Genomic DNA, 25,603 nt, shown 5'->3' with positions numbered 1-25,603 from the left:
AAATTAGTTTGTTAGGAAAACAGTCGAAGTCGGCCTCCAGGGTATCAGGGCCAATTTGTAGCCCAAATTTTTAGGTCCTTATGTGTATATGCACTCATCTTAGATTTTAATCTGTAAGCTGTTGTTGTACACTGTTTTACATGTATATTTTATTCTTATGAAAGCTGTCCCAGTTGTGCTTTTCGAGCTGGTCTCTGACCGTAATGAATTATTATGGACTTACTGGAGATAGTTACCAGCCATCATGGCTAACAGCCTCACTTTTGACCTTCAGGCATCTTTTGAAGACCTTTTTATGCTGACAGGACTCTGCAACATTTTAAATTGATTAGCCTTGATGGATAGGTGTATTATTTTAGTATTTTACATTTTATTGTTGCATAGCACCCTAGAAATACTTTTTAAAATAAATAAATAAGTTTATTATCCATAAATTTAGCTAATTCCTTTTAAAAGCCAACCTTGTTGGCTATTACTACATTTTTTGATGTAGTGGTATGGTAGTGAATGCCAAGGTTTCCATACACTGTGTGAAGAACTATTTCATTTTGTCTGTCCTGTATTTTCACACATACAGCTTCATTGGATGATCCTGCCTTCTACTATGAGAAAAGGATAAATACTTCTCTCATTCTCTCTCTCTCTCTCTCTCTCTCTCTCTAATTTCTCAGCATCCTGCATAAATTTATACACCTATAATGCCCCTGCTCATCTTTTTTTTCCAAACCAGAAAGCACCAAACCTTTCCTCATTATCATTTTTGTTGTCGTTTTCTAAACCTTTTCTAGATTTACAGCCAGCAAAACAGTATACAGTATTCCAACTACAGTCACACATTATTTGCATAATGGCATTATGATATGGGCAGTTTTATTTTCAGACTCAGTTACAGATTCATGAGATTCCCCATCCTCTTATTCCATGACTAGCTACATTTATTAAGGTGTCTTTGGGAAGAGGCTTTATGGAAAGCTTTTTGAAAGTCTAAGTACAATGTCTACTGAATCACCCTTGTCCATATGCTAATTAACACTCTCAAATAACTCCAAATTAAAATGTTAGTGAAAGAGGACTGACCCTTGCAGAAGCCATGCTGGTTCTTCTTCATTAACACTTCTATATGCTTAGTAATTCTATCTATAATAATGCTTTCCACCAGTTTCTTTAGGACACATGTTAAGCTACATGGCCTGTAGTTTCCTAGCTCTTCATGGGATCCCTAAAAAAACAACAACTGGTGTTACATTGAGCACATTCTAGTCATAGAATCATAGAATTGGAAGAGACCACAAGGGCCATCGAGTCCAACCCCCTGCCAAGCAGGAAACACCATCAGAGCACTCCTGACATATGGTTGTCAAGCCTCTGCTTAAAGACCTCCAAAGAAGGAGACTCCACCACACTCCTTGGCAGCAAATTCCACTGTCGAACAGCTCTTACGGTCAGGAAGTTCTTCCTAATGTTTAGGTGGAATCTTCTTTCTTGTAGTTTGGATCCATTGCTCCGCGTCCGCTTCTCTGGAGCAGCAAAAAACAACCTTTCTCCCTTAAGTCCTTAAGCCCTTAAGTCCTTAAGTATGAAGGTAGATCTTAAAGACAAGTTACAGGTTTGTTTGTTTTTTTAGTTTATCAATAAGGCAATTGCCACTACTTGCCCCAGTTTCTCAGACTATCTTCCTGAGAAGTTAGTTCAGGCGCAGGGATCAGCAATACATCTTCTGTACTAAAGACAGAGGCAAACAATTCATTTAGGTTCTCTGCAATCTCCTCACTTTCTTGGGGGGGGGGGAGATCTTAGCGTGACATCGTGCTAGATCATGACACCCAAAATGGCTGCTGTGCTCTCATGGGGGAAAAACAGAAGGTTCAGGTTTTTCTGGGACACTTGCAAGGTATGAAATCGCCTACTTTCTGGAAAAATTTCCTCTTTTGAAGTCAAATGCAACTATGCTGGATTTTTTTCTGGCAATTTCATGGTAACAACTCTTATAAAAAAATCAGAGTCTCACAATATTTGTCATTTTTACCAATTTAATTTTTGAAAGAAATACAAGAAAATGTGACTTTAAAATTCTGCATATGTTTGGTCTAAACCCCAAAACAAAAAAACTCCAAGAAAAATGAGCATCTGAATATTTCCTCCAGCCAAACTATAGGTGTTAATGGCATTTAGGAATCAATGCTAACACCAAATAAAGTTGCTTTTACTTCTACTGGACCTTAAGGTAAGGGGAAAAGACTACTTTTTCTTGATAATACTATTTCTAGCTTATCTAGTCCATTTCATTAAATCTTGCTGGCCTTTTCAACCTCTTCAAAATTCCTTCCCACCCCCCACCCCCCCACTCCATTTCAAACAACAAAAAGAAGTTGGAAGCTGGCTAAATTAACCCCTTTGCGATGAGAATTGTATTGATTGTTATTGTCTGGTGTGCACAGCTGTCTGTGCCCAAAGGTCAAATGTGTGCATGTCAAAGGAAGGGGGGGGAAGGGGTGACAGCAGTTTTCTGGCAAAAATACCCTCACCATGCATACAATTGATACACCTCAGTACCTTTCAGGGCAATAGTGAGCAGCTCCTTCCAGAGTGATTGCTTATTTACAATGCTAACGATATAATTAAACTTTCTTACCAGATAAATCTTACACCCCTTTCAATTTCATGAATTAAAAATGAATTATCCTCTGCTAATATTATATCAAGCCTTGATGCCAGTGGTGTTACGAGGAACTGGACAAAACACTTAATTGGCAGATTCTGCCTAGAAGGGTTACAGGAGAAGGGCTTACTCAAAGTTACCTGACAACCAACAGGAAACACAAATAGCACCTCAAAGTAAAAGCTCAAGATAGCAGAACTGGTGATATTAGTTCCTACATAATATCCAACACACTGAAGGAACTGAAGTGAGATTAGCTAGGCTTAGAAGATCCATAACTGGTGTATTCAGTTCTACCAATTAGTAGGTGGTATAACAGAATTTGATATGGGACACAGGTGGCGCTGTGGTCTAAACCACCAAGCCTCTTGGGCTTACTGATCAGAAGGTCAGCAGTTTGAATCTCCATGATGGGGTGAGTTGCTCTGTCCCAGCTTCTGCCAACCTAGCAGTTCGAAAGCACACCAGTGCAAGTAGATAAATAGGTACTGCTGTAGCAGGAAGATAAATGGCATTTTCATGCGCTCTGGCTTCTGTCATGGTATTCCGTTGTGCCAGAAGCAATTTAGTTATGCTGGCCACATGAACCAGAAAGCTGTCTGTGCACAAACGCCGGTTCCCTTGGCCTGAAGCGAGATGAGCTCTATACTCCATAGTCACCTTTGACTGGACTTAAACCATCTCGGGACACAGGTGGCGCTGTGGGTTAAAGCCTCAGCGCCTAGGACTTGCCGATCGAAAGGTCGGCGGTTCGAATCCCTGCGGCGGGGTGCGCTCCCGCTGTTCGGTCCCAGCGCCTGCCAACCTAGCAGTTCGAAAGCACCTCCAGGTGCAAGTAGATAAATAGGGACCGCTTACCAGCGGGAAGGTAAACGGCATTTCCGTGTGTGGCTCTGGCTCGCCAGAGCAGCGATGTCACGCTGGCCACGTGACCCGGAAGTGTCTCCGGACAGCGCTGGCCCCTGGCCTCTTAAGTGAGATGGGCGCACAACCCCAGAGTCTGACAAGACTGGCCCGTACGGGCAGGGGTACCTTTACCTTTACCTTTTTACCAATTAATAGGTGGTATAATAAAATTTGATAACTGAACTATAATTCACTTATCTACCAAGTTTGTAATTCCAGAAACAGTACTGAATATTTAAATCTAAAAATCAGTCAAAATTATTGCCTTCTGGGCATGCCATTTGATGGAGAGGAAAAGACTGACAGAAGATGACTGGCCGATAGAGAAAAACAAGTACTCATGATGAGGAACAGGGTGTGCTGCTATAGCCTATAATAAGAAAATAGGAAGGTCATGACATTCCAGGAAAGGATTTGCAGGACATAAGAGGCTTGAGGGGTCTTAGGAGGAATTTGACAAATATATGGAAAATGCATTGTAAATTACTTCTTTTGTTGAGCTTTCGGTTCAGGAAGGAATTAGGAAGGGAGGGAGGGAGGAATTATTAAGGGAGTAATTATTAGCATTGCATATGCTTTTGGGTTTCCTTCCTCACAAACTGCTGCTACAGAAGACAAGATTTCAAGTGGCATGTGGTAGTACCCAGCAGATGTTCATGGGAAACAACTCTGGCTCAACATTGTAGATGGCTTGCTCAAAGTTGTTGTCCCCCCCCCCCCCAGGAAGGGCATAGAATCAAATAATTGTAGAACTGGAAGGGATCCCAAGGGTCATCTAGCCCAACCCCTGCAATGCAGGAATCACAGCTAAAGAATCTCTGACAGATGGCCATCCAACCTTTCCTTTAAAACCTCCTGTGGAGTCCATCAGCTTCCGAGGTGGTCCATTCTTTTCCCCCTGCAGGGTCCATTTACAAGACACTATAGCGCCAAATACCCAAGGGACCAAGAATGAAACCTTGCCATGAAAACTTTCTTTGCTCTTACACAAGATGTGCTTTGAATGGCTCCAAGTAAAAAGATAGTCTTTAAACGATTCTCCATTCTTTGTTCTGGAAAGACTAACATTGCTACAAACAGCATAATTCTACAAGACTTCAGATATAAACAGTTTTAACCAATATACTACTGTGTCAATCAATGTTATGCTAAAGCTGGTAGATCCTTGTATTTTTAAAGAAATACGGAAAGGGGAAAAGCCCCCTCAATAGTAATCACTTGGAAAAGGAAATAACATTACTGTCATGTAGAGCCAATAAAATGACATCTAATCCTTTTGGGAAATCCAAACAGCAATGAAGTGAAAGTGAGTGCAGATTAACACATCGTAAATCCATTTACAGCCAGGCATTGTTTACACAGTGATTTGCCAGTGCCTGCTAGCCTTCGATCAATCTTTAATTGAAACTGGCTTTCTTACCCAGGTCCCATCCAAAAGGTTATCTTTCCTTCTCTCAAGTAGATATTAACTGATTACATCCCAAATACATGGTTAAGTCAAGTGCACATGTCAAAACCAAGATGGTACAGATAAAACTGGGCTGTGGTGGGTGAGTGTTTGAACATATTCTCATTTATTTCAAGGAGGGGTGCCTTCCACAAGAGACATTCCCAGTAAACTGCACCCATAGTAAATTAAAAACAAATATTAAAATTCTATCATATAAAGGTAAAGGTAAAGGTACGCCTGCCCGTACGGGCCAGTCTTGACAGACTCTGGGGTTGGTGCGCCCATCTCACTCAAGAGGCCAGGGGCCAGCGCTGTCCGGAGACACTTCCGGGTCACGTGGCCAGCGTGACAAAGCTGCATCTGGCGAGCCAGCGCAGCACACGGAAACGCCGTTTACCTTCCCGTCAGTAAGCGGTCCCTATTTATCTACTTGCACCCGGGGGTGCTTTCGAACTGCTAGGTTGGCAGGCGCTGGGACCGAGCAGCGGGAGCGCACCCCGCCGCGGGGATTCGAACCGCCGACCTTCCGATCGGCAAGCCCTAGGCGCTGAGGCTTTTACCCACAGCGCCACCCGCGTCCCTGCGATTCTATCATATGCTATGCTATAAAACCCATTGCCTTGTAGTTGTGCTGGGATTCCTAGCATTTGATTCTCAGCACCGCCCTGTGCTCTTTTCCAAATCCATGTTAGGGTATTGTGAAGAGTAGATGAGTACACCACACCAGGGAGATGCTAGTTGATCATTGTGACAGACCGAAACCTTATTTGAGTGTCCATAGATGGTTCTATTACATCAACACAAAGCTGTGCTCACTATCTGCTTTTCCTGGTGCTCAGGAGAGTAGCTGGGTCAGCAGATTAAAGTCTGATGAAGTGAGCAAGCAGGATGCTTCCTCACAATGGGACATCTACTGGCACTTGCACATTCCAGCATCTCATGTGCAAGCTTCTATAGGCATGAATGAATGGAAGATGTGCAAGGGATTGTCAAGGATATAGGAACACCTACAAATATCCCTGCTGAAGTCAGTAGGTACTGAATAAATGCAAGGTGCACAAGAGCCCATCAATGCTCCTACACATGTCCAGCTCATTGAAATGAGTTCTCAGTGGATTGCACCTTGGAAAACTGAAACTAGGAATGGTTTTCTCTAACAGAATGTTGCATGTATATTGCTTTACACAAATTTTATGAAGCTGAAAAGCAGAGGTGAGCAAATACTATCTTGTGTATTCTTTTAAAAGCTATTTATTGGAGTTGTCTTCCCCCTTACTGATCATTTGTAATTATACAAACTGCACTCACATGGAGGCCAACAGCCAGCAAAAACACATTGCCATTTTAACGCCTTTAGATGATCAAAGCATTAGCTTAATATAATCAGCTCAAATCCATTTACCAGTGAGCCTACCACTGTGCCAAGGGACTGTTTTCCTTTCCAGCCCTATCTATTCAGGAACAGGTGCTATAATAGTAAATTAATTAGTCTGTGGAGGAGCACCTTGTTCTCCATCTCTGCAGGCCTCGCTTGGGTCAAGGCCTTGAGGAAAATGCCATCTGGGCAGAGTTTCCCCCAGAGAAACAATCAAAGCTTACAGATTGCAAACTACAGAGGGAGGGTTCATATGACAATTAACCTTATTAGTCCTAAAAAAACACACCAACCCAACAGTTTATAATGTGTCAACATGTTGGCTCAAATAAATGATCTGCTATGCAAAAATAATCAACCATTCAAAGAAATTTTGTTTTATTTCCTTCTGTCATGCAAAATATACAAAATCTTTTCAAGGGGAAAAAATACTCACAAATGTTTATGCAGTGACAATAAGACTTGCAGGTAATCAGGCTATAATTGTAATTTATGTGAATAAAATGATACAACACATAGCAGTTTCAAAATACCAGTTCTAAAAATAAATTGTAATGTGGCATGTTTTACATTGGCAAGAAGGACTATAATCTGTTCCTTCCTTCTCAGGTTTTGCAACTCCTCATCAAAATACTTCTAAACATGTGGTATGTATCCAATCTAAAGAGGCTTTATACAGGATAAATTAATTTGACCTTGATCATGTTCTCTACCATTGTTGTTGTTGATATACACTGGAACCTCTGGTTATGTACCGTCCTCCTTACAAATGCTTTGGGTAACGAGCTCCGCTAACCCGGAAGTAGATGCTCCTGGTAGCGAACTTTGCCCTGGGATGTGAGTGGAAGTCGCGTGGCGGCAGCGGGAGGCCCCATTAGCAAAAGTGCAATACAAGGGGGAGCCTTAGTCTTATAGAGGCAAATCGAAGACTATAAGTTGAGGCCCTTTATGATTGAAACTAGAAAAAGTCAGACTCTGAAGATCGGAGCCTGGCCTGGACTGGAAAAGGAAAGTTGGAAAGATCCCTCTATGCAGGGATTAACTGACTTTTGGAATATGGATTTGGGTCAGGAGGAGATTGGAGCTCGGGGGGCCTTTGGAGTTGGAGGAATTTTGAAATATGCCCTGAAATACCTTATGGATCCTAGCTTTAATTGTGGAAATTTGGCTGACCTGTTGAGAGGGAGTGGAGGTGTCGTTGGATTGGAGTTTCCTCGAGATCTGCTCTTCAGCATCAAAGAATATGAAGAAGAACTGCAGAAGGGATGTGGAAAAGAGTTAAGAGCCTCGGACATAAGATTTCCAGGTTGATGGACTGTATGGAGTGGACGGAAGTGTCTGTCAGAGCCCGAGACCGGGGAGAGGAGATGGTGGAAGAAGATTGGAAGATTTAAAGTCTATATATAGAATTATTGTAAAATTAATGAGTGACAGGAAAATGTTGGAATGAATTTTTATGGCCTTAGTAGAAATGCTATAAGGAGTTAAGCTTAAATAAGTATACTAATTTTAATGGAAATAAGATTAAAAATATGTTAAGACATTTATATGATAGAAAATGGAGAAAGATGGAAAGGTATTGCTAAAACAATTAATGGAAGTGGAATACAAAGAGGGAGGTGAGAGGAGGTTGATGATATAAGAGAATGAAAGTTAGAATATGGAAAAGGTATGATGTATGTTTTTAAATTGTTTTTGTTTTGTTTTGTTTTGTTCATTGTGTTGGGTGATGTGTTGAGGTTGTGTTTTTTATGGTTTATATATTGTATTGTATTGTTTTATTTTTTCTTGTTCTTGTTCTTTTTTATTTTTCTCTTTTCTCTCTTTTTCCTTTTTAAAAAGTAATAAATATTATTTTAAAAAAAAAAGTGCGCCTCAGGTTATGAACTGTTTCAGGTTAAGAACTGACCTCCGGAACTAAGTTTGTAACTGGAGGTACCACTGTGTCAGGAGGTCCTGTACCCACCTCACAGGGGAATTCAGACTGAAACCAATAAAGGAATTCCTTATAGGACCTACATGGTCCAATATTATGGACTACTCAGCAGCCAGCCAGATACCTCTGGAAGCTCACAAGGCCATCATGAAGCTGGCCATCCCCTGTTCTTTGTCCCCATCACATGGTAATCAGAAATACACTACCTCTGAATAATTTTAATAAACCTGCCTTTTATTAATTTCTCTAGTCCTTGATTTAAGCTCTCCCCACCAGGAGTCATCACCATAAAATCATACAACTGTAGAGTTGGAAAGGACCACAAGGGAGCTTTTTGCCCAACGTGAGGCTTGAATTCATGACTCTGAGGAGTCTCATGCTCTACTGACTGAGCTATCCTGCAGACTCATGTAGTAGTAAATTCTATAACAGTTAAATTTTACCTAAGGTAAAGGTAAAGGTACCCCTGCCCGTACGGGCCAGTCTTGACAGACTCTGGGGTTGTGCGCCCATCTCACTTAAGAGGCCAGGGGCCAGCGCTGTCCGGAGACACTTCCAGGTCACGTGGCCAGCGTGACATCGCTGCTCTGGCGAGCCAGAGCCGCACACGGAAACGCCGTTTACCTTCCCGCTGGTAAGCGGTCCCTATTTATCTACTTGCACCCGCAGGTGCTTTCGAACTGCTAGGTTGGCAGGCGCTGGGACCTACCCACCCGCAAATATTTAGATGGGAGGGGGTTAGGATGGTGCATAATGTCCTCTCCACCAGCAGATGAGAACTGCTGCTGTTGATGGTGGTAGCTCCCCAACTTCCCCAACAAATAGATGATCTGTTGGCAGGTCAGAGAGAGAATGTGGTGGGACTGCAAGGTCATATTCAACCTCACCGCACCCCCTGCATCCGCCCATCCACTCTCCCTTCACTCAGCCATGAGGATGCAAAGTTATTCCCTTTATCCAGTTCTTGCATATGATGCAATTTGAAACCAAGTAGGTATCCAGCCTCCACTCGTGGCCTGGAGCCCCTCCAGGACTCCTGAGAGACTTTGCATCCCCTTTTGGGTATTGACACTGCTGACAGTAGGCAGTGGGAAACCCAAATGCAGTGTTTGGAGGCAGGGCACCCCTGAGCAGCATGGAGTTTAGGCTCTTCAGCTACATTAGCGTGAAGCTGCCAAAACGACAAATTAATGAAAACCACCACTACCACCTTCTGTCCAAGCCGTACCATCCAGGTTTGGATTGCTCTGTGAATTACACATGCGAAGAGAAGGAGAGCGGTTGAAAGAGAGAAACTGTATATGCTAATATATACATAGAGATGCAAATAACTGCTATAATTTAAATGCAATACAATACATCTCACCATCATGGAGAAGGCTGTAGTCAGGATATGTGTGTGTCTGCTTAGTCTGCTGTTCAGGTGCTAACTACTGATAGGCAACTTCAAGTCCCCGCTCTCCTTTCTTATTATTCTCTATTTTTCAATCAGGCCTGGACTGAACAACCCTTCAAATTTAGGATGCTCTTCAAAGTCAGTGGGTTGGACTAGGAACTAGGAGACCAGGTTTCAAATCCTCACTCAGTCATGATGCTCACTGAGTGACCCTGGGCCAGTCACTGTCACACAACTGAACACAGAGTAGTTGTGAGAATAAAATGGGAGAATCACCGTAGTTGTGAGAATAAAATGGGAGAATCACCGTAAACTCCTTAGAGGAAATATGGAATATGTATTAGGACTGGGTGATGTATCAATATATTGTCCAAAACAAGTTTAAAGTCCATATCGTGATATTGGTTTCATAATTTTTGACCTGGCAATATATTGCAAATCATGGGTGGGTGTGATACAAAAATCACAATGTGCAAAAAACAGTGAAGCCAGCCAATGCCTCTACATAACGCCATCCTTATTTCAGACATTGTGATATATCAGTATATTGCAATGCTTTGCTAGTGATATATCACAATGTTGAAAACCAGATATTGTCCAGCCCTAATATGTATGTAAAAAAATAATAATATTTAGAAGGCTGTCCTTGGACAGCCCTTCAATTAAAGAACTGTGCTCTATAAAGTAGGACACATGGCTACCCTACATAATTACATCTTTTTTCCTTTTCTTCCCTGCCTACTCATACACTATTCCCTGATGAGAAAGGTTTAAGATTAAAATAAACTTATATTATTGTGAGGTTTTATGCCAAAGACAGAAAGAGGAATGCCAGGCTTGGCACCTTGCTAAAACAATGAAGGGGGAAAGCCCAATTACAACAGATGACTTAAAGGAAGAACAAGAAAACACACATTTCTGAGGTTTTAAAATTTTTCTCTGCTTCCAACAGAAAAGTAAAGCAGCACCCTGCAGACCACGTTGGCCTAAAATAAAAAGAAAAAACTAAGTCTGGCTTTCAAACCTTGGGAAATGCCCCCTCATTGTCTGTTTCTAAATCCTATGAAGAATCCTTATACTCTTCACTGGTGACTCTGATGTCCTTATTAAGTTAATAATGTGTTTAGATGCTTTGTCTTCCTAAACACTGCTTCCACTGACTTACATTTGGGTATAAAGTATTTGCAAACTATAACTGTATGACATTGAAGTCCAATAAGCTATCTCTATGCAGCAGCCTGTTTGATTATGCATTAAGGTAGTCCCTGTTGGCTAGATGTGAGCTGGGTAAGGGATTCTTTGCCTAAGTACCAAGAGCCTCAGTAAGATATAATATATCTGCAAAAGTATTATAACGTTCAGAAGGCCAAATTATGCCTAATGATGCGGGTCTTGAGTGTGAACTTCCTACTGAATTTAAAGAGAGTTGAAGGCGCAAATGCTATCTTATATGTATATGCATTTCTAATATCTTGAGAGTGCAGGTATTCAGTTGAGATTTTCATTAAAACTGAATGTGGTAGTGAAAACTTATCAAGGGTAATGTTATAATCAAGTGGTTCCCCGGGGGTTTGTGATTTTGTTCCTGGCATTCTCTTTTCCTAAGAGTCTCTCCTTCTCTGCCTGATATGATGATTAATTTTTTTTTAAAAAAAATCTACTCCTTTGCTGTCATGACAGTTTTGGACAACTTCTGTGGCAAATAGTAACCAATGAGAGATATAAATCTATCAGTCTGGGAATGTGCACGTTTCTGAGTTACCCCAACCTCTGAATCAGGCAGAATGGAAAAGCTACTCATTCTATGCTTTGGATGGGAGGTGACAGATACATAGCTGCTTAATTGCAAACATTGTATTTTTATTACAAAAAACGAAGTTTAAAGAAAGTTTCAAGGCTAATCCACATTATCTCTTTGATGTTCCATGTAACTTGGAATTCACTTATATGAGCTGGCTCAATCAATTTGTCTCCTTGTGTTTTACATCTGGTGGGATCAACAGAGCAAAGCCCATCTATGCTTGGAATACAAAGAGTGTGAGCTTCTGCTCGTGTAGCGAAGTTCTTTTCTAATATCAGCTCCCTCTGCTACCTAATAAAATACTACCAAAAAAGAAAAAGAAATCTTTACAAGAAGTAGCTTTCAATATACTACAAGGACATGAAACTAAGTAGAAAACTCTGTACACTGAAGTACTTGGACAGACCTGTGTATGTGTTTTGGCCTAAACCAATGGCCAAGGAGTCCATGCAAAGTCTCTTGGGATTAAAGTTATTTATTTTGCTGTCGTTTACTTCTCTCTTTTAACTTCATTCTGCTGTCTCTTCACTATTCCCTTCCTTTATTAGCACCATTCACTATATGTTGTGTGTGCTTTGGTGGCAGCTAATGTGGGCTGGAAATCATGACAAGTGACGTGAGAACATTTAAATATTTTCCATATATAAATGTAATTTAGCTGCTGGAATCACTTCTTCTATATGTGATGGGGCTAAAGGGGTGAACAGAGGAGGTTAACAGATGCATCCACAAAAGAAGAGACACACTAAAGGAACTCAGTGAAGCAGCCATGAAATAATAAGCTCAGCATTGCAGCTGAAAGTGGAAAAAATGAGCTTTAAGCAGTGCAATCCAGTGAAGCAACTGGAACAGATAGGATGCTACAATAAAGCTTAAATCAATTTATGGCCATCATGGGCTTTGTTGTTGTTTGTTTTAAAAGTATATCAACATATAGTATTGATTGTAATATATTGTACTATATAGGACTGTCATCCCTTTAGCATCCTGAGGAAAATATGCTAGGCTTCAGTTATAATCCACTTTCTTGAAAATGTATTTCAAATATTTGAGACCACTTCCATGTAAGTGTTTAAGTTTAGGCTGTTAGTTTTTGTTGTTGCATGTGGGGGATTCATAGATACAGATACAGATATAGATACAGTCAAGAATATGGCACTGAAGGCTATAAAACCAATTTTTCTTAAGGTCCAAAAAGGACTTCAGCTAGTGACAGGCAGTAGGAACATTATAGTGCCTCACTCTTTCATTTCATAAATCAGTTTATCTTATTGCACACATATTTAGCATTTTGCCTACGGAGCATTAGAGTAGTCGGTAATAAGATAAAGGGATGCTAGCACAGGCCTTGGCAAGAACTCCTGTCACCAGGCCTCTTGGGCCCTGAGATCAGCATTCTTAAAATATTAGGATTTGATAGAGTTAACACTAGTCCCCTTGAGCAGATGGGTGAGAAGACTCTGTCAACAGTGCCTGTGATTACTGCAAACAGATCCTTGTTACAATGATAGCCCCTCTGGGACGCTAGTGAAGTGCTTGCTAACCTTGCCATCTCAGAGGTGTAACATATGCTGTTTCTAGGACCTTTTTCTGGCTGACTGATGCTTCTGAAACAGAACCATAAATATTGAGATATTAGGATCTCTATAATCCACAGTCATTCAAAATAGATGGAAATAGAGTTTAATCCTTGTTCTTCACTCGGACCTTTCATTTTAAGCAGCTCACTGTGCCTCCTTTAATACAAGGTGCTTAAGTCCGCAGATATGGCTATGCATATTTCATCTCTGTTGTCACTCTTACATGCCGATCCTATGAACCACTATGCTAGCAAATAAGTTCAAAGTATCAGGCATGACACTATTACAAGTATGATTTGTGGGGGTTTGTCATCTCACTAACTCAGAAAGTTGAACTAGTGCTGGTATAGACAGGAAGATAAGGACATGAGATGATTCTGCTGGAACAGATCAATGGCCCATCTTGTCCAGCATCCTGTTCTCAAGTAGCCAATCAGATGCCTGTGGAAAATGTGTAAGGAAGACCCGAACACAATAATAAATTAATAATAATAAATTTTATTTATATCCCGCCCTCCCCAGCCGAAGCCGGGCTCAGGGCGGCTAACAATAATCAAATAATCAAACAATCAAATAATCACACATAATTAAAATCAAATTAATGGCAACCGATTAAGCAAAATTCTGTGCAGGTTGCCAGAGGAGGGAGTCAGGCTTCGCCCTGAGCACTCTCCCCTCCTGTGGTTTTCAGCAAGTGGTATTCAGAAGCATTACTACCTCCAGCTGTTAAGGCAGAGTATAGCCATCACGACTGGCAGCCATTGATAGGCTTATCCTTTATGAATTTGCCTAACCCTCTCTTAAAGCCTCTATTACTGCCCCACAAAACAACAATCTCTCTGGCACAGGGGCATGGCCCTCCAGATGTTGCTGAACTGTGTCACTCCCATCAGCTCCAGCCAGCAAGCTCAATGGTCAGATGTGATGGGAGCTGTAAACCAGCATCATTTAAAGGCCTGCAGGTTTCCTACATCTGCTCTAGCCTAACGCAGTACATTGCTAATCTGCATCAGACTTTGGTCGAACTCATCTTTTACTAGAGTGGGATGGCAGTTGCTTCTGTGTGGCGTGGTCCCATTTAACTCCTGCAGTGTCTGTAGAAAGTATTCATTTGATTCTGACAAACTACATTTCCTCTTTACAGGAAATGATACTTATGTAATGGAGTGTGTGAAAAGAAAAGCAGTGGAGACTTCCGGAGGCGGCGCGTCCGGCAATGGCTGCCCTCTTCTAACTGCGAAGAGGGAGCTCCGCAGAAACGGGTCGTCCGCTAAGGCGCAGCGGAGACCCACGTCGGAAAACCACAGGCAGCGTAAGCCTGTGGCCGTGGGACTCGGCGGGCACCAGGAGCGCTCCCCGAAACGTAGAAGGGACCCCGTAAGAGGTCCCGGAACGTGGAAGGGGGTGCGGTGCTGTGAGTCAATCGCTCTTTCTGTGGAGTGAAGCTGCGTAGCTGCTGTCGGTGAGCGCTGTCCTCTTTTCCTGGAAACATTCGGCTTGAAACCAACAACTCGTGAGTAAGAAAAGAAAGAAAGATTTGGCGGATAAATTTTTGCTAATTCGGCTAAAAGCGAGAGACGAAACCAGGAAGTCCGTCTCTTGCCACTGCTTAAGATCTAAAGCAAAGACTTGGATATTTGGAGCCTTTGAAGAGGTGTTAAAAGGCAATTGATTCTCACATCTATTTAAGTTGCTGTAGGACTTAATTCTTTAAAAGTTTTACTCTAATTATGAACTGTGTTGTACCTGCCCTGCTGGATTTACAAATTGACAAAGAATCCCAGGCAGTCGGACTGCCTAGATAACAGAACTGTCAGATTGCAAGATTTTGACACTTTGTTGCTGGAGTTATTATTTGCTGAGCTTTACTGGAACTGTTGCATTGCACTGCTACATCCTGCACTTACTGAGACATTGTTATATTTTGAGACCAACTCTGCCAAATACAACTTAGTTGAAGGTCTCTAGGAAATTAAAGGCTGTTTGGATATTGTTTTTAAAGCTTTTGAAGTATTGAAGTTTGGAAAAATTTAAATAATCGATATTAACAACTTGACTTCTTCCCTATAATATAAGTGGCTCACTCTAGAGGATTTTAGAACTACAACCATACGAGACTTTCCTTTCGGTTTCCTCTCCTCCTATTTGGTTGTTTATTTTGTGGGCTTGTGGATTCCCATGAGAACATATTCAATTTGACCTTGACTAGCAGACAGAAGTGGAATGAGCGGCACTGGGAGACAAACAAGAGCGGCTAAAGGGAAAAGACAAACAACTTTGAATCTACTTTCACAGCCGCGCAGATCATCTGTTCCTGATGTTTTGGAACTAGAGGAAAGTGAACATCTGTTGGGAGAAGATATGGCATCAGGTGGATCTGCTTCAGTATTAGACAAAATACTTGAAAAATTGGAAGGACTGGACAAAAAAGTGGATGAACAAACGGCAAAGATTGATCAGACCAGAGATTGTGTTAACAAGTTAACTGAACAAGTTGCTTCGAACGCTCAAGCAATTGGCAATTTATCTGAATCCACTGTAGAAAATCGGAAACTGGCAGAGGAAGCCATTCAGAAAACTGAGGCACTGGAGCAGGAGGTAAGACCACTGCATAAGCAGGTTGGGGAACAACAGGCCTATTTGTCTATGATTGAACTTCGAGCCCGGGAAAACAACTTAAAATTGAGGTTTATACCAGAACTTGAATCCGAACAAGGGAATCTAATTGAGTTTTTAACAAAAGAATTTTCCAAGTGGTGGCCTTTGGAGGAGGAAAAAGACTTTAAAATTGTGACTGCATTTAGGCTTGGGAAATTCATAAAGAAGGACAAGCCCAGAGATTGTTTGATTACCTTGAGATCCAAGGAGGAAAGGGACAAAATATTAGGACTACACTACGGAAAGTCACTTGAAATTTTGGATAAAAGAGCAGAGATTTACAAGGACATTCCTAAACAACTTTTGGACCTTAGATCCACCTATCTTGAACTAGTTAGGCTGTTGAGAAGCAACTCAATTATCTTTAGGTGGGAATTTCCACAAGGACTATCTTTTACGTTCAGAGGGAAGAAGGTGAAAATTAAAACAGCTGAAGACAGAGATAAATTCTTGAATACCTACGGAGAGGACCTTCAGAAAGGGATTGAAAGACCTTCAGGGGCTGGACCACAGTCTTTACCTACACCTACACCTGTGGGGCCTGAAGGCCAGGATAAAAAGACACCACCACCAGAACAATAACAGATTTGACCAGGATGTCTCTGCAACTTCTGAGTTGGAACATAAATGGCGCCAATATCCCGGAGAAAAGAAGAAGGATATTTCACATTTTGAAAAAAGAACAATTGGACATTATCTGTTTACAAGAAAAACATGTGACTAGGCTACATAGAAAAGTGTTAATAAATAAAAGATTAGGCCAAGAATTTATCTCTTCGGATCGAGTAAAGAAAAGAGGCGTGGTGATATATGCAAAAGAGAGCCTGTCACCAAAATTTTTATTCAAAGATGAACAAGGACGAATTCTGGCAATTGAGATTCAGACTCAAGGAGAAAAGTTTTTGATATTAGGAATTTACGCGCCAAACGAAGGAAAATCAGAATTTTACAAGAAGCTGCAAGAGATCATGCTGGACTATCTGAACTATGATAACATCATTATGATGGGAGATATGAATGGGGTGGTATCAACAAACATGGATAAATCGCATAGCCAAAACGTAACAAAAGAAGGCAGACTACCCAAAACATTCTTTGAATTGACTGACAACATGGACTTGATTGACATCTGGAGAACAAAGAACCCTCTAGGAAGAGAAGGAACATTCTTTTCTGAAGCCCAACTGACTTGGACAAGAATCGACCAAATCTGGACAACTAGAGGCCTGGCACCCAAGATAAAAAAAGTGGAAATCTGCCCAAAGACCTGCTCCGACCATAATGCTGTAAAGATGGATATGAGATTAATGCCAACTGGCTCCTTTAGATGGAGGATGAATGACAATTTGTTTAGAGATCAGGAAATCAGTAAAAAGGCCCAAAAAGTTTTGAAGGACTATTTTGAAATAAATTTGAACACTACGGTGGAAAAAAGAACTGTCTGGGACGCAAGTAAGGCGGTTATGAGGGGGTTTCTGATACAGCAGAATACTATTAAGAAAAAAGCACAGAATGAGAAAAAGGATAAGATTTTGGAGAAAATTAAAGAAGGTGAGAAGAAATTAAGATCGAAACCGAAATCAAAGGAGATCCTAAGAGAAATTAAACATTATCAAGCACAATATTCAAAATTGATAAATCAAGAAGTGGAATGGAAAGTTAAGTTAATGAAACAAAGATCTTTTGAATCGGCAAATAAATGTGGAAAGCTGCTAGCATGGCAGCTGAAAAAGAGACAAAAACTGAACACAGTAACAAATTTAGAAATTGAGGGAAGAAATATTCAGAACCCAATGGACATCAGAAAGTGCTTCCAGAGATATTTCAAGCAATTATATACACAAGGGCCGCAAAACGAATCAGAGATAGAACAATTTTTAAAGAATGGTTTACCAAGGTTGTCTCTACGGAACAGAACAATCCTGAATTATAAAATAACACAATCAGAGATCGAAGAGGCCATTCAGAACATGCAATTGGGCAAATCCCCAGGGCCAGACGGGCTTACCTCCAAATATTACAAGACATTGAAAGATTATTTGATACACCCATTAATGGAGGTTTGCAATGAAATCATGGAGGGGAAGAAGGCATCGGAGTCGTGGAAAGAAGCTTTCATCACATTGATACCCAAACTAGAAACTGAAAAGACACAACTTAAGAATTACCGCCCTATCTCCCTCCTAAACGTGGATTACAAAATGTTTGCAGACATTCTAGCAAGTAGATTTAAAAAAGTTTTAAATGAAGTAATTCATAAGGACCAGGCAGGCTTTCTCCCAGGTAGACATTTGTTTGCTAATACAAGGAACATTATTGATATTTTGGAACTCTTGCAAACAAACATCAATACAAAAGCAGTGTTGATATTTATAGATGCGGAGAAGGCCTTTGACAATATTTCTTGGAAGTTCATGAAGAAAAACCTGGAAGGAATGGGAGTGGGGCGGGGGTTTCAGAATGGGATAGAGGCAATTTATTCAGAGCAAAAGGCAAAACTGATAGTGAACAATGTGGTGACAGAAGAGTTTAGAATTGAAAAAGGTACATGACAAGGTTGTCCTATATCCCCTTTGCTATTTATATCGGTCCTGGAAGTGCTCTTAAACATGATTAGAGGAGACCGGTTGGTGGAAGGTATTCAGGTCGGAGCGAAACAGTATAAACTTAAAGCATTTGCAGATGACCTAGTATTGACCTTACAGGAGCCAGAGCCTAGTACCAAAAGGGTTTTGCAACTGATTTATGAGTTTGGTCGAGTGGCGGGATTTAAACTTAATAAGCAAAAAACCAAGGTTCTAGAAAAAAACTTGACTTCTTTAGAATCAGAAAGGTTTCAGAAAGAGACAGAATTAAATGTGCTCAAAAAAGTAAGATATCTAGGGGTAAATATAACAGCAAAGAACAGGAACTTATACAAAGATAATTATGAAAAATGTTGGTCTGAAATCAAAAGGGATCTAGATGTTTGGTCAAGATTCTAACTTTCCTTGTCAGGACGTATTGCTGCTATCAAGATGAATGTATTGCCAAAAATGCTGTTTATGTTTCAAACTTTGCAGATTGTGGATAAAATGGAGTGTTTTGGGAGGTGGCAGAGAGATATTTCTAAATTTGTCTGGCAGGGCAAAAAGCCCAGAATTAAGTTTAAGATATTAACTGATGCTAAAGAAAGAGGGGGCTTTGCCCTGCCAGACTTAAAGTTGTACTATGAATCAGCAGCTTTCTGCTGGTTGAAGGATTGGCTGCTTCTTGAAAACACTGATGTTTTAGATTTGGAAGGATTTAACAATGCTTTTGGTTGACATGCATATTTGTGGTATGACAAGGTTAAAATACATAAGGCTTTCAAGAATCATGTTGTCAGAAAAGCAGTGTTCAATGTCTGGTCAAAATATAAAGATTTACTGGAAAATAAGACCCCAAGGTGGTTATCACCAATGGAGGCTAAGGCCCCGAAAAGACTCAATATGGAGGCCAAATGGCCGAAATATTGGGAAATAATAGAAAAAGATGGAGACAATTGGAGGTTGCAGAGTATGGAGAAAATAAAGGATAAAGTGCGAGATTGGTTACATTATGCTCAGATTAAAGAAGTTTTTAAGTTGGACAAAAAGATAGGATTCCAGGTGGAAAAATCAAAGTTAGAAACAGAACTGTTAGAACCCAGCTCTAAGATACTTTCAAGAATGTATAACTTGCTGTTAAAATGGAATACACAGGATGAAACGGTCAAATCAGCTATGATAAAATGGGCACAGGACATAGGGTATAACATTATGTTTGCTGACTGGGAAAAGTTATGGACCACAGGTTTGAGATTTACGGCATGTAATGCCTTGAAAGAAAACATTATGAAAATGATATATAGGTGGTACATGACTCCAGTCAAGCTTGCAAAGATATACCATTTGTCTGACAATAAATGTTGGAAGTGTAAAGAAGCTGAAGGAACATTCTTTCACCTCTGGTGGACTTGCCCTAGGGTGAAGGTTTTCTGGGAAATGATATATAATGAGTTGAAAAAGGTATTTAAGTATACCTTCCCTAAGAAACCAGAGGCCTTTCTCTTAGGCATTGTCGGCCAGAGTGTGCAAAAGAAGGATCGAACTTTTTTTATGTATGCTACGACAGCAGCAAGGATACTTATCGCTAAATGCTGGAAAACTCAAGATTTGCCCACACTGGAAGAATGGCAGATGCAACTGATGGACTATATGGAACTGGCGGAGATGACTGGCAGAATCCGAGACCTGGGAGAAGAACTGGTGGAGGAGGACTGGAAGAAATTTAAGGACTATCTACAAAAATATGGTAAATTGTATGAATGTTAAGAAAGATGTAAGATTAGTAATAATATGGCTTCAACAAATTAGTTATAAAGAATACAAATTTAAGTGTAATTGGAAGAAAAGACAAATTTTGGTTAAATAGTATTTTATAATTAAGTCTCTAAAAGAGTGATTTTAAATTCCAAAATTTGAGATTTAATTTTGGGAAATTATATTATATGAACGGAATCAACTTAATAATTTGCTAGCAAAATTTATGAGTTTAGAATGCAGGAACAAGAGGTGTGAGGAAGTCCTAGGATGAGAATGAAATGTGGATATTGGAAAATACTATGTTATTATGTATGTTTTTTATTGTTTTAAAATTTTTAATAAATATTATAAAAAAAGAAAAGAAAAGAAAAGAAAAGCAGTGGAAAGTAAGACGGCTGTGGCAGAGGGTTGGAGAAATAAGAGACAGAAGCCAAAGAAGAAGAAGAAGAAGAAGAAGAAGAAGAAGAAGAAGAAGTAGAGTAGTAGTAGTTTGGATTTGATATCCCGCCTTTCACTCCCTTTAAGGAGTCTCAAAGCGGCTAACATTCTCCTTTCCCTTCCTCCCCCACAACAAACACTCTGTGAGGTGAGTGGGGCTGAGAGACTTCAAAGAAGTGTGACTGGCCCAAGGTCACCCAGCAGCTGCATGTGGAGGAGCGGAGATGCAAACGCAGTTCCCCAGATTACGAGACTACCGCTCTTAACCACTACACCACACTGGCTCTCAAAGAAGAGACTGTTGAAGTGGATAGGAAGGTGTACTTGGATGTGAAGGGATCAGGGTTCAACTCCTGGTAGCCTTGGTCACCTAGCTTTCTCCCCCAAGCTGATTTAAGTGTTCCAAAAGTGTGAGTGTGGTACATTTCTCAAAATATATGCAAGAAATTCCACCATCCATCCCCTCTCATGTCAAATGCCCTCTTACAGTTCTCACAGTTCTTGGGCAGACAAGAAATGACAGGCTGAGGTTCCTGCTTGAAAAACCGTCAAATCTAGAACTGGGAAATCACCACAGCTTGCAATTTAAAGTGGAAAGTTGGGGAACCAACCTCGTATATTCTTGTGGGCAGACCCGTGCAGAAGTGAGTGGCAGCTGAGTACAGTTGCCAGGCCTCACGAGGGCTAAGCCATCCAGGAGCCCCACGAGTGACTGGCTGCTTTCTTGTTTGAGTTTATAACTTTATTCTAACAAGACTCCCACCCCAGGCCTCAGACAAGCTCTGCATGGGCTTGCCTATGGGATTCGCAGAGTAGACAATGAACAATACAACACAAAGTTATCCCAAAACAACAATGGAAAAGAAGCAGTAATAAATTAGACTAGCAGTGATAGTACAAAGCCAGCCTTAACATTCAGAATGTGTTTCGTTGGCATCCAGCCTAAGTCTGTTTTCATCCAAGTTGAGTCCATTACTTCTTACCTTTCCTTCAAGGACACTGAGATATATGGAGTTGCCGCTGTTCAGTGTTCAGCATCTTCCCACTTGAACTGATGAAGTTTTTGGCAACTGAGACATACAGCCTGATGATAGTCTCATCTTGTATTATTTGTGTTAAGACTTTACAAGCAGAGGAAGTAGAGACACAGGCTGTGACAGTTCTTTGTTTCTTATAATCAATAGTTAGCCCTTAGATATCTCAAAACAACTATTCTGCCCATTTTTCATCTCTATATTAAAATATGCCTAGCCTGATTACACTTTCTTCATACATCCTCTACTCTGGACAGGCATTTATTCCTGCCTGAAGATCCACTGCCTGGTTGTCTACAGTGTCATACATGTCAGAAACAGAATTGCTTGCAGGTGTAGTTTTAACAGTATCAAACAATTGCAGACTTATATAATAAGAACTGAAGAGCCCACCATCTGTATGGGAGCAACTGGGTCAAGTTGCACAGTGACTGTGGCTGACTAATCCATAAAGTGGAACATTTTCAAATAGCCCCTGTGGGTAACATAACCCACTATCACATGGTGCCTTGGTAATCCATGCACTCCAGTTCTGCACACTCCATTTCCCAAGCATAGTGCTTGCCACTGTGCATAAGTTTTAATACCAAGATTGGAAAAGAAGAAAAACATTAAAATGAAAAGCAAGTGTTTCATTGGTTCAAAATGATAATGTTTATTAAGTATACCTGTTAGCGAATAAATTTTAGTGTTAAGCAATTCTACAGCATTTTTTTAGCATGCAAAGTATTTTATAAGCCACGCTAACAGCAATCCCATAACAGCAAACCACCCATATTTCTGTTTTACAGGAAGTGAATAGAACTGATCCCTTACCCACTTGTGATTGGCCAAGCGGATAGCCAACTAACCAGAATAAAAATAAAATAAAAATTATTCACTTCTCACGTCCCTGTGTCGCCCTCTAGCCTCATGCTGTGGCCCCCCTGGAATATCGGACTTCCGGGTTAGTGCCTCCGGTAATGGCGGAATTCCTCTGATCGGGAGGAATTTGCTTTGTAGGAATCTGGGTCTGGCCGCCACGGCGAAGGCGGAGAGCCACTAGAAATCACAGGCGGGTGAAGCCTGTGAACGTGGGATTCGGCTGGCACCTTTTGCACCTCCCCTACTCGCAGGGAAACCCAGTTTTGGGGATCCGGAGCGATGTGGGGTGAGCAGCGCGGTGCTTTGAATTGACTGCTTCTTCCACGGAGCGAAGCTGCATAGCTGTTGCCAGAGAGCGCTGACTTTTTCCTGTGGACAATTTGATCTTAAAGCAACTACCCGTGAGTAGAGCGGAGAATTGGATTTTTAAATGTCTTAATTTGGTGCTGAAACGGGGAGGTCTAAAACAGGAAGTCCACCTTCCCCTTTTGTAAATAGATTGAAGCAATGAGGATGCAAGCTGAAGTCTCGGAAATCCTATTGTAAAGGACTAAATTTCCATCAGTAAAAAATACTAAACCCCCCTTGGTGGCAGGAGAAGAGGGGGAAAAGTTTTGGACTGAGTATACCTGCAGAAGAGAGCGAACAGAGTTAATATACCACCACTCCGATCCTGGAAACGGGCTGCCAACAGGACTGACCGTGATTAGAACGTTCACTGACAGTTAGTTAAATAAGAGGAATACATTGTTTCCATGGTCTCCGTCTGCGTTTAAAAAGGAATAAAAGTAACAGAAAATTGAAACTAACTTTATTGTTTGAATTGAATTTAAAAGGGCTAATACAAATAGAAACTGTTTCCCTCTAGAGGAACTGTTTCCCTCTAGAGGAAGCTTTTGAAACTGTAACAAGGGTTGAGCTGGGGGAATTTCCAGCTGCAAGATAAAAACCTGTGAGATTCTGGGGACCTTGAATCGGTTAAGAATGTTGACAGAAGAGGCCTTAGTGGTTGTATTATGTAAGATAAGTGACTCACTGGAACAGCTTCACAAAAAGGTGGATGTGGTAACTATCAAAATTGACAATTTGGGACAAAAAGTGAATACCAATATAGAAACTATTCAGAAACTGACACAGGAATCTACTTTGACATGGCAAACTGCGGAGAAGGCTAGGGAGAAAGTTATTGCCGTTGAACCTAAAGTAACACAATTGGAGAGAGAGAGAGTCCCAGCCTTACAGATGCAATTTGATGACCAAAAGTTGATGCCTGCTATGATTGAATTTAAAGAAAATCAGATTTCGAGGATCAGAGCCCTACCTGAACTGGAGAAGGAAAGTTTGATAGATTTCCTTACACAGGAATTTGATGACTTTTGGGACCGGGACTTGGGTCAAGAAGAGATTAAAACTGTGAGGGCTCTCGGACTTGGAAGAGGAGGGAAAAAAGAGTAGAACAAAACCTCATGGAGAGAGGTTTTGTTTGCGAAAATTCGATCTTACCCGCTGAATTGAAGCTGGGTTAAACAAAGCCACTCTTTGGATTTTCCACGCATCTGATAAGATCTGATTCAGCAAACAGATTGGATTTTCGTAAGGTAAAGCTGCGGAACAAGGAGTGAGGCTCTTGGACATGAGCAAATTAATCAGTAAACAATTTGATCAAAATATGGGTCAAGCAAAAGTGTGGATGAGACCTAGATATCCTTCACCTATACCTCTAAGCCCCTTTATTTCCTCCAGTTCCTCCATGTCAAGCATATAACTATTTTTTATATACCAGTAGCATAAAAATAGGGACGCGGGTGGTGCTGTGGGTAAAACCTCAGCGCCTAGGACTTGCCGATCGCATGATCGGCGGTTCGAATCCCCGCAGCGGGGTGCGCTCCCGTCATTCGCTCCCAGCGCCTGCCAACCTAGCAGTTAGAAAGCACCTCCGGGTGCAAGTAGATAAATAGGGACCGCTTACCAGCGGGAAGGTAAACGGCGTTCTGTGTGCTGCGCTGGCTCACCAGATGCAGCTTGTCACGCTGGCCACGTGACCCGGAAGTGTCTGCGGACAGCGCTGGCTCTCGGCCTATAGAGTGAGATGAGCGCACAACCCTAGAGTCTGGCAAGACTGGCCCGTACGGGCAGGGGTACCTTAATAATAATAATAATAATAATAATAATAATAATAATAATAATTTATTATTTGTACCCCGCCCATCTGGCTGGGTTTCCACAGCCACTCTGGGCGGCTTCCATAAAAACCAAAAATACACTAAAATATCACAGATTAAAAACTTCCCTGAACAGGGCTGCCTTTACCTTTTTAGCATAAAAATAATCTGTCAGTGAAATATTTGAGTGACAGTAATGACAAAAGGCTGGTATAGAAAACCAGACATAAATAAAATACAGTGAGAAAATCCTGTTCTCTTGCACAAATACTTCTCTTGTGTATTTCCCACACATGGATTTGCTGGATTGCGCTACAAAATTACTTAAAATCTCAAACCACAGGGAACTTTCCCTTCTGTGCCACTAGATTATGTTGTTGTGACGCCTGAAACACCTGCACTACTCAGTTCTTTTCTTGGATTCCAGGATTTCCCCCCTCCTTCCTTTTAATAAGAAAAAATTAACAAAGTAAAATTTGTTGACAGTGCTCACAGTTGGCATAGTGGGGGGCTCTACCTATGTGCTGTCACATTTTTTCATGTTCACTTCTGCAGGTGCTAAATACATGCTGACAACAACATATGTTACCAGTCTTAAATGTGTGTGTGCACGTATGTGTGCACGGTGTTGTTGTTTTTAACCTAGCAATTAAAGAACGCTCACTGCTAAAAGGAAAAGGAAAAGAAATGCAGGTGAAGCTGCTTGCTGCCCAATGATATCCTCTTTCGTTACCTTCCTCCCTGTCTGGTTATTATAATGAAATGAAAACAAAGTGTGCAAAAAAGAAAACCGATTAGCTTTCTTTGATTTCAGTCCTTCCCCAGTGCTTCCTTCCCTCATTTTTTTATAAGTAGTCTCTTTCTGTTTGTTTTCATCTCTTCTTCTAATCTTCTTATCCTTGCTATGCATGATAGACATGTTCTCTCCAAAGGCGTGCTTCCTACAGATATTATTATATAGACTATACTAATTTATTCAGTGCATAAACAAATTGAGTTTACAGTAATGATGACCAAAC

The 25,603-nt window shown here is 40.9% G+C and overlaps 1 protein-coding gene across 15 annotated transcripts in view; it reads right to left on the bottom strand.

Moving 5' to 3' along the window:
- LOC307217112 (uncharacterized protein) overlaps window positions 1-25,603 on the bottom strand; it is a 479,205-nt gene that overhangs the window by 324,070 nt on the left and 129,532 nt on the right. The window contains exon 5 of one of the 15 annotated variants that reach the window (XR_013839395.1): window positions 13,071-13,130. The exons of the other annotated variants lie outside the window; for them this stretch is intronic. The gene's annotated coding sequence lies outside the window, so the exon portion shown is untranslated. Of the gene's footprint in view, window positions 1-13,070; window positions 13,131-25,603 lie in introns of those variants that run through there. 15 annotated transcript variants of the gene reach the window in all.

The sequence above is a fragment of the Podarcis cretensis genome (assembly GCF_951804945.1).
Source record: "Podarcis cretensis genome assembly, chromosome: 5".
In the NCBI taxonomy this organism is placed as follows: Eukaryota; Metazoa; Chordata; class Lepidosauria; order Squamata; family Lacertidae; genus Podarcis; species Podarcis cretensis.
Note: the sequence above shows the minus strand (reverse complement) of the source record. Positions and strands in the feature narration are given on the sequence as shown.